This window comes from Geospiza fortis, unplaced genomic scaffold (genome assembly GCF_000277835.1).
Source record: "Geospiza fortis unplaced genomic scaffold, GeoFor_1.0 scaffold186, whole genome shotgun sequence".
NCBI classification, from domain to species: Eukaryota; Metazoa; Chordata; class Aves; order Passeriformes; family Thraupidae; genus Geospiza; species Geospiza fortis.
The window spans coordinates 5,224,050-5,231,190 of record NW_005054331.1 but is presented as its reverse complement, the minus strand read 5'-3'; positions in this window follow the sequence as shown (position 1 = coordinate 5,231,190).

Below are 7,141 nucleotides of genomic sequence, written 5' to 3'. Positions count from 1 at the left end.
GTTTCTTCAGATCCAAAAGGGCTTCTACGAACTTGCACTAATCCAGAAGAGTTACCACCTGACCTTTTGTCTTTTTTTGTTAAGATGACTTCTCATTTAAGCTTCTGGTATGCTGGAAGTGCATAGGCAGTAGGGGGATAATGGCCAGTCTTAAGAGTGAAGGTAGGGAAAAACCAGAGATCTCTATAAGATCAGAAAGTCAGGAAAGTTGCTGTTCTTGACCTCTAGAGTAAAAGGGAAGCAGAGGCAGGTCAGGGAGGGCATGTGAAAAAGCTGGAGCATTTGGATGCTGGAAAACCAATAGTTAATTCCAATGACTTAGAGTGGGAAGGTGGAGAATAGGCAAAAGAAGAGAGCTGATACAGAAGTAGATTGCATTTGATATGAGAAGGTAAGCAAATTGAAATCAAAATGAGTTGTGGGTGACAAAGGGTCTTGAGAATTATGTGAGTAGTGAGGTCTCTAATACTCTGTGAATGTATGTTTTATGTTGCTCAAAGAATCACTGGCAAAGGTATCAGCTAAAGCAGGTTTAATAAAAAAATGAAAGCACAATGAAGTTTATTTGTGAACTACGTAGTTGAAGCACACAGAGAAAAATTGGACTAAAACCTAAAATCAATCAAACTCAAGTCAGTCTAACAACATCTGTGTGGAAGATGGGGATGGGAAAAGGTTAAAGATGGAAAAGAGTAAGGATTAAACGGAATGAGGGGGATCCTCCTGTTGAGTCACAAAGTTCAGAGGAGATGCTTTTGCCAGACTTCATTAATGGCTTAGGCCTCGAGTTTTTAACGGCACTTCATTGACAGTGTAATTTAAACGAGTTAAGAAAAGATTCTTTAGAAATTACAATAAGCACAACAGTAACACACAGGCCTACCTTACGCAGGAATCTAACGTACTTACAAATTATGGAGATCAGCACTCACAGTGCGTGTGTGTCCTGGTTTTGGCTAGGACAGTTCATCCTCTCACCATTGCTGAGAGGGGCAGAGCCTAGAGCCGTGTGGGTGTGGCTGGGTTGCTCTTCTAAACCATCCTGGTCATCATGGGGGAACATGGTTCCAGGTGGAAGAAAAGGTGAGTGTGCAGCAGAAATGGCACCATATTTTTCCTTTTTTCAGGAGGAGCAAAGCAGTGCCCACAACCCCTGGGGTGGTGCAGACATGGAGCAGGGCAGTCAGTGCAGGCAGGGCAGTCAGTGCAATACAGATAATCTGGCTTGGGAGGTTTGAACCTCCTTATTTCTTGTTGTCTTGGGCTTGGGGAAGGAGGACGCCAGCTGTGGGAGCACCTGCCATATTGTCCTTTGTCTCAGGAAGAGCCATGTAGCTGCTGGGCTGTGGTAACATCCACCATTTTGTCTTAGTCTTCGTGACCATGTGGAGTGGGGGTGGTGAGCGCCTTTTTGTATGTAAATCACCTCTTTTACGCACTGTTCTTATGAGTACTGGTTGCTGTTACTCTTTGTTTTCCTTCTCTCATTGCTTTTTCTCTAGTAAATTGTTATCTCAACCCATAATCTCTGCCTTTTTGTCCCTTTCTCACCGGAGGGGACTGGGGAGAAGGGAAGCAGCTGTTTGGTTTTAAACCACAATGATTTTGCAGTACTGTATTCGCGCTTGGCAGACACTCATTAAAGGAGTGTGGACACACGCCTGTGAGATGTTCCCCTCAGGATCAGCGAAGTACTCATGTTAGCATCATTTTGAAGGGTGAAGAGTTGAGCCTTGAGGAGTGGGAGTATCAGCCCAGGCTCCATCGTTGGCTTTGGCAGTGGTCCTACAAAAAGAGTGAACTTGAGAATTTTCTCTCTGGGAGGAGTGTCCTGCTCAGAGGGAATGGCTGGCTGCAGCCCTCCGTAGTCCAGTAGAGGTCAGAGGGTCCTGCTTAGAACCACTCTTTTTTTTTTACAGGGTTGCAAGAGTGTTTTCTTTTGTCACAGCAATTTTCCATCCTGGCCACAATTCAGGTCAGTAACTTTCTGTAAAAGTTCAGTTCTAAAAGCAGTGTTACACTTGCATTCTTAGGCAGGCAAGAAAAATAGGTTTCCAAGACTGTTCGCTAAAATGCAGGAGCTCATTAGCCAATAAGTTCCTGGGAGCACACAGTGTTCCTGATAAGCTCAAGAGCTTAGCTGAGCTGTCATTCATCAAGGCCAAGGCCTAACAAGCATTTCTGAAATCATAGTGTGGGCCAGTGTGAGAGGGGGATGCACCACCACATATGCACAGTAAAAAAGCTGCTGCTGGGACAAGGCTTGAAACTGCACAAAGTCCTGACAAACAACAGGGAGCTTCTGTGTTTGTGGAGTTAGATGTTGATGCTGCATTTGAGACTGGATGCAGTGACCCCTCCAAAGTGGCCTGGTGTTTATTAAAGGCCAGAAGAGCCACTGTTTACAGATGGCAGGAAGAAACACTCAGCATCTCTGGTTCTGGTATTCTGCCAGGAAGTTTGTGAGAGGCTGCTTTGCCTGCAGAGCCACGAGGTGCACATGCCTTGCAGTTTAAAATCAACATCTCAGCATCAAAACTGGCATGGCCATAAAATGGTAACCATTGGCAAGGGAATTGTCAGGTTGCGAAGATTTTTGTCTGTCCTTTGGAAAAGAAGCAGCATGCTAGACAACTAATGCACATACAGCTGTGGAATAGTTTATCTCCCATTCTAGATTAAAACAGGCAGTTTTTGCCACACACAGCACTCAAATTTTGCCCTAGATTTCTTTCAATATGTGCTGTTCAGCTGGCCTCCTTCACACTTCACTGGAAGATGGTGTCAAAGATGTCAACAAGACAACCATCTAGAAAGAGTAAGTTAACTATCTGCAAAGTACCAGCCCAAAGAACAATTGACTCCGTGAAGGAACTGCATGGCAGTGACAGGCACATAAATGAGAGATGTGGCACAGGGATTAGAGACAATATTTAGATGTGGGCACTTATCTAAGAAGAGGGATATTTATTATCTCTTGTTAAAAGATCATCTAAAGAGAGTGGGAGGAAAAAAGGTCTTTTAACTGGCTGGGAATCCTGGCAGGATTTTCAGCCCATTGGAAAGCACAGGGGGATAATTCTTAGGCTTCTACTGAAAAGTTCTGCAATTGTTCAGTGCTGTTCTTTAGGTGAAACAACTTTGCTAAATCAGTACTGACTCTACTGCTATCCAGTCACACTGATTCTGGTTAGCCATGTGCTGGTTCTAGTTAACTTTCACACTTGATAACCTGAGCCCCACAGAGGCTGGCCACAAGTGAAGCACTGCATGTAGATTTTGTGGAACTGGTGGATGATTTCATTCCTAGACAGTCACCCCCATCCTCATTACAGGCCTGGGTGCAACCAGCTCAAACACCACTGTCCTGTAGAAGAGGCAGAAGAGGGAAAGCAGAAAAATGGCCTATAGCCCTTGCCTCTCAGGAAGGCTGTGCTCCAAATGCATGAATAGGAAACAGCATCTGCAGCTGGCTCCTGCTCCTGTAAAGACCACAACCAAATTTCTCTTCAATCCTACTTAACCTTTATAGAGTGCCACATCTTTCTTCCTTCTGTGGAAGTTAGGTACCTAGATATATTCAAGAATGTGGGTCTGGGTGAAGTGGTGTCAACTAGGCAGACAAAAATGCCACCCATGCCATCAGTATGTAAATGAAACCAAATTCTCTCTCTTTCTCTCTCTCCTGTCTTCTCTTGCCACTGCGCTTGGATAGAAAACTGCTTTTTCTAGCAATCATACAAACTGAATTCAAAACACATTACAACAACATAAGGAAAGATGAAGCTTGCTGTAAATATTCAAAAACTGCCTGGATGCAGGCCTGTGTCACATGCTCTAGGATGACCCTGACTGAGCTGAGAGCTTGGGCCCACTGTGGTCCCTACCAACCTTACCCATTCTGTGATTCATACAGTTTCTATGTGTGATGAAGAAGTCAGTCACAGGTGTAACTTCATAAGCTCCCTTGACTGTAAGATATATGCCTTTTTGTCTTTTTAAACATGGCATTTCCTACTTTCAGTGCTCAAATTCTCCACACCCTTATATAAAGCTAAATTAATTCTAATTAAATCCTTAGGGGAAAAAATAAAGGAAAAGAAAAATAAAAATTCATGCTCATTGTTAAGGATAGGCCAATGCTTGAGAGAATGTGTTCAAATTTGAAGGCAGTATATTTGTTATCATATTTTCTAAGCATATAAAAGAAAATCAGAAAGCCAGTGAGACAAAGGAAATGGAAATGTGCTCCAGTATTGAGAATACCCAATGAGCATTAACTTTATCCTATAGTGACACCATGAGGAAAAAAAGAAATAGACCACCCTAATTTAAAAACCACATTAGATGCAGTGCAGTCTGCATTCTTCCACTTGTGATTATTGGATAGTGATAATTGTGAGGCTACAGAATGTCAGGCTTGGGCATGTCCTAAGAAAAATATCCTAATGTATATAGTTGAGGCCTAGCACTACTTCTTTCTTGAGTTAATGTTGCAAAAACTAATATTCTTTTCTTCAATTTACCCCCCAGACAACATGTAAGTCTGTAAAAGTATCAGTGACAGATTAAGTGAACAATTCTGCATTGGAATTGAGGGAATCTACTGAAACATACAAGTGTCTGGGAATGCTGTGCATGAGTGGAAGTTAATATAAAAAGATATTAGATCATTCACCATGGCCGTCTCTGTCACAGCCATTACATAGTGACAGACATTATGTAGTCACCATGGCCATCTCTCTGTCCCAGCCATTTCTCAGTTATACTTACATAAAACTTGGAGAGTTAACTAAGCTAAGCTCCTCAAAAACCTGGAAAATTCAACTGATTGTTACAAGCGCTAGGGAAAAGAGGCTATTACAGTGCCAACATTACCCCCAGCCCCTGATGTGACAGAAAAGCCCTTTAGAGAGATGTACCTAAGTAATGCAGCTCATGATACATACAGCCTGCTCCATAGACAAATAAAAAGATGGGGGGAAATATTCCTGCCAATCTGACTCTGGGGATATCTGTTTCCCAGCCAGAAGTCTAGCCCTGGCATGATGCAATCTGCAAGGAAACAAAAATGTGAGTATCTATTGCACCTGGAGGTACAGATCACCTGTGTTCAATACTGCACATCCTAAGGCCAATCTCACAGGAGGGTGAAAAGATTTAAAGATCAAATTACACAGTACAAGAATGAAATTCTTCCTGATCTGCAGATGACCAACAAAAACTCTGAAACCTAGTGTTTCATTACAGTCCCTTCTCTAGAGCAGACTTTTGCAGACCTGAGGCAAGGAACCTTATCAAAGGGTCTCTGAAGTTCCTTTCTGTACCTTTTTTTAGGTGAGAAATGTAAAACAAGGAAATAAAGATCTCAGCTTTATAATAACCCATAACATTTGAAACACACAGAACACCTGGAAGCATTTAAGCAGAAACAGAATGTTTACCTGAGATGTTTGTTTACATTCCATTTTGCATAGAGATGTAGGAATTAAAGGCTAATTACTTTGTTATATATGATATTACAAGTTTGTTTTAGATCAAAATATGGTGTGATAATAAATCAAATTCCTTTAAGTAATCCAAAGTTCATGTATTGACAATGACACCTTAAGAACAAAAATAAAAAACATAAGCAAAACAATTAGAAATCTGTCAGTAACATTTGCCAAAACCAGTCTCAAAAAACCACAGCAGTCAGTAATGCCTAGAAAATTCCTATGCTGCTCAGAGTAGACTCTACTTTTCCATTTAACCTCAAATCTGTCATTCCACTGTTTTCCTCAGGACTGACTTCAGGTTAGTAGTTGCCTTGGTCACCTCTTTAAAAACACCAGAACTGCAACCAATTCACAATCTTTTGGAATTTCACCTTTTTTTAAAGTGTGATGAATTTTACCAGGTGTGATTCAAAGGACTCTTCATCTTATCTGTTGCAGACAAATGGCAATTTTTCCTTCAGACTTGGTGATTCAAAATTCTTTAGTTTGAACAAACGCATCCTTGTACCTATTCTGTTGAGATTATCAATTTCCAATGCCATATTTCCAACATCATATTTCAAAACTATGTCGCTGTGATCAATGGAATAAGCTTCTTTTTTTAATTACATAGGTTTTTAATCCCTCATTTGCTTTTCTTATTGGTATTTCACGTCTTGCTTTAAAAACCCTTATCAGTTGCTCTTATACTTCATAATTTGCACTCTAAAATATTATAAACATCATCTCAATATATTTGTCTGTGTTGCACTGCAGCATCTACACCTTTTTTAAAGGGATGTCATGTAAGATAACATCTTGTGCAGCGGGTTTGGTGGTGTGGTGGCTTTTTTCACATCTGTGGAACTGTGACTTCTTGGCCCCCTTTCAAAGCTTTCCAGCTTTTACACATCCTACAATACATCTGTGCTCCCAACCATGTCAAAATTTATTTGCTGGAATGATTCCAAATCTGTAACTCCCTGATCAAGGTGATACCCTGTTGTACAAGGAAATCTGCAAGCAGAGTACAATCAATGACACCTGGGAAACTCATAAATTTTTACATGTTGAAATTGGTTTCATAATAAAGATTTCATAAAGGTTTGCTTTTGAAGAACTCTGCTGATCCAAAGCCAAATGAGTGGGTGTTTTTCATCTCGCTGTAGTTGATTTAACTTGTAAAAGGAGACTTAACTTCCTTTCTATAGTTCCTCTCAATTACATAAACATTTCTGTGAGCCAGTCAGTAAGAGTTTATGACAGATTTAGAGCTGCTTGGTGATAATTTATGAGTACTTCATGTTGGCCTGATTACTGAAATGTTTGCTATATGACTTCATTTGTTTAGTGTAACAAGAATTTGTCAGGAAAAAAACAACTCTGAAAGTCAAGAATGGATTAAGGTACCCAGTTTTCAAACTCTACTTGGTCCTAAGGAAATGCCAGAATTATTTGAACATCCTGTTCAACACAGCCTCTAAAATCAGCTTGGAGAATGAAAAAGAAAAGTCCAGGAATCTGCAAGAGGAAACCTTGTATTTCAAACGGTAAGTGAAAAGTGCTTCACTGCTAAAAAAAGTGCTGCTTCTGCCAGTCACCACAGAAACACCACCACTACAGCTACACCTCTTGTGTGCCACTGCTGCTGGATTATCTGTGCC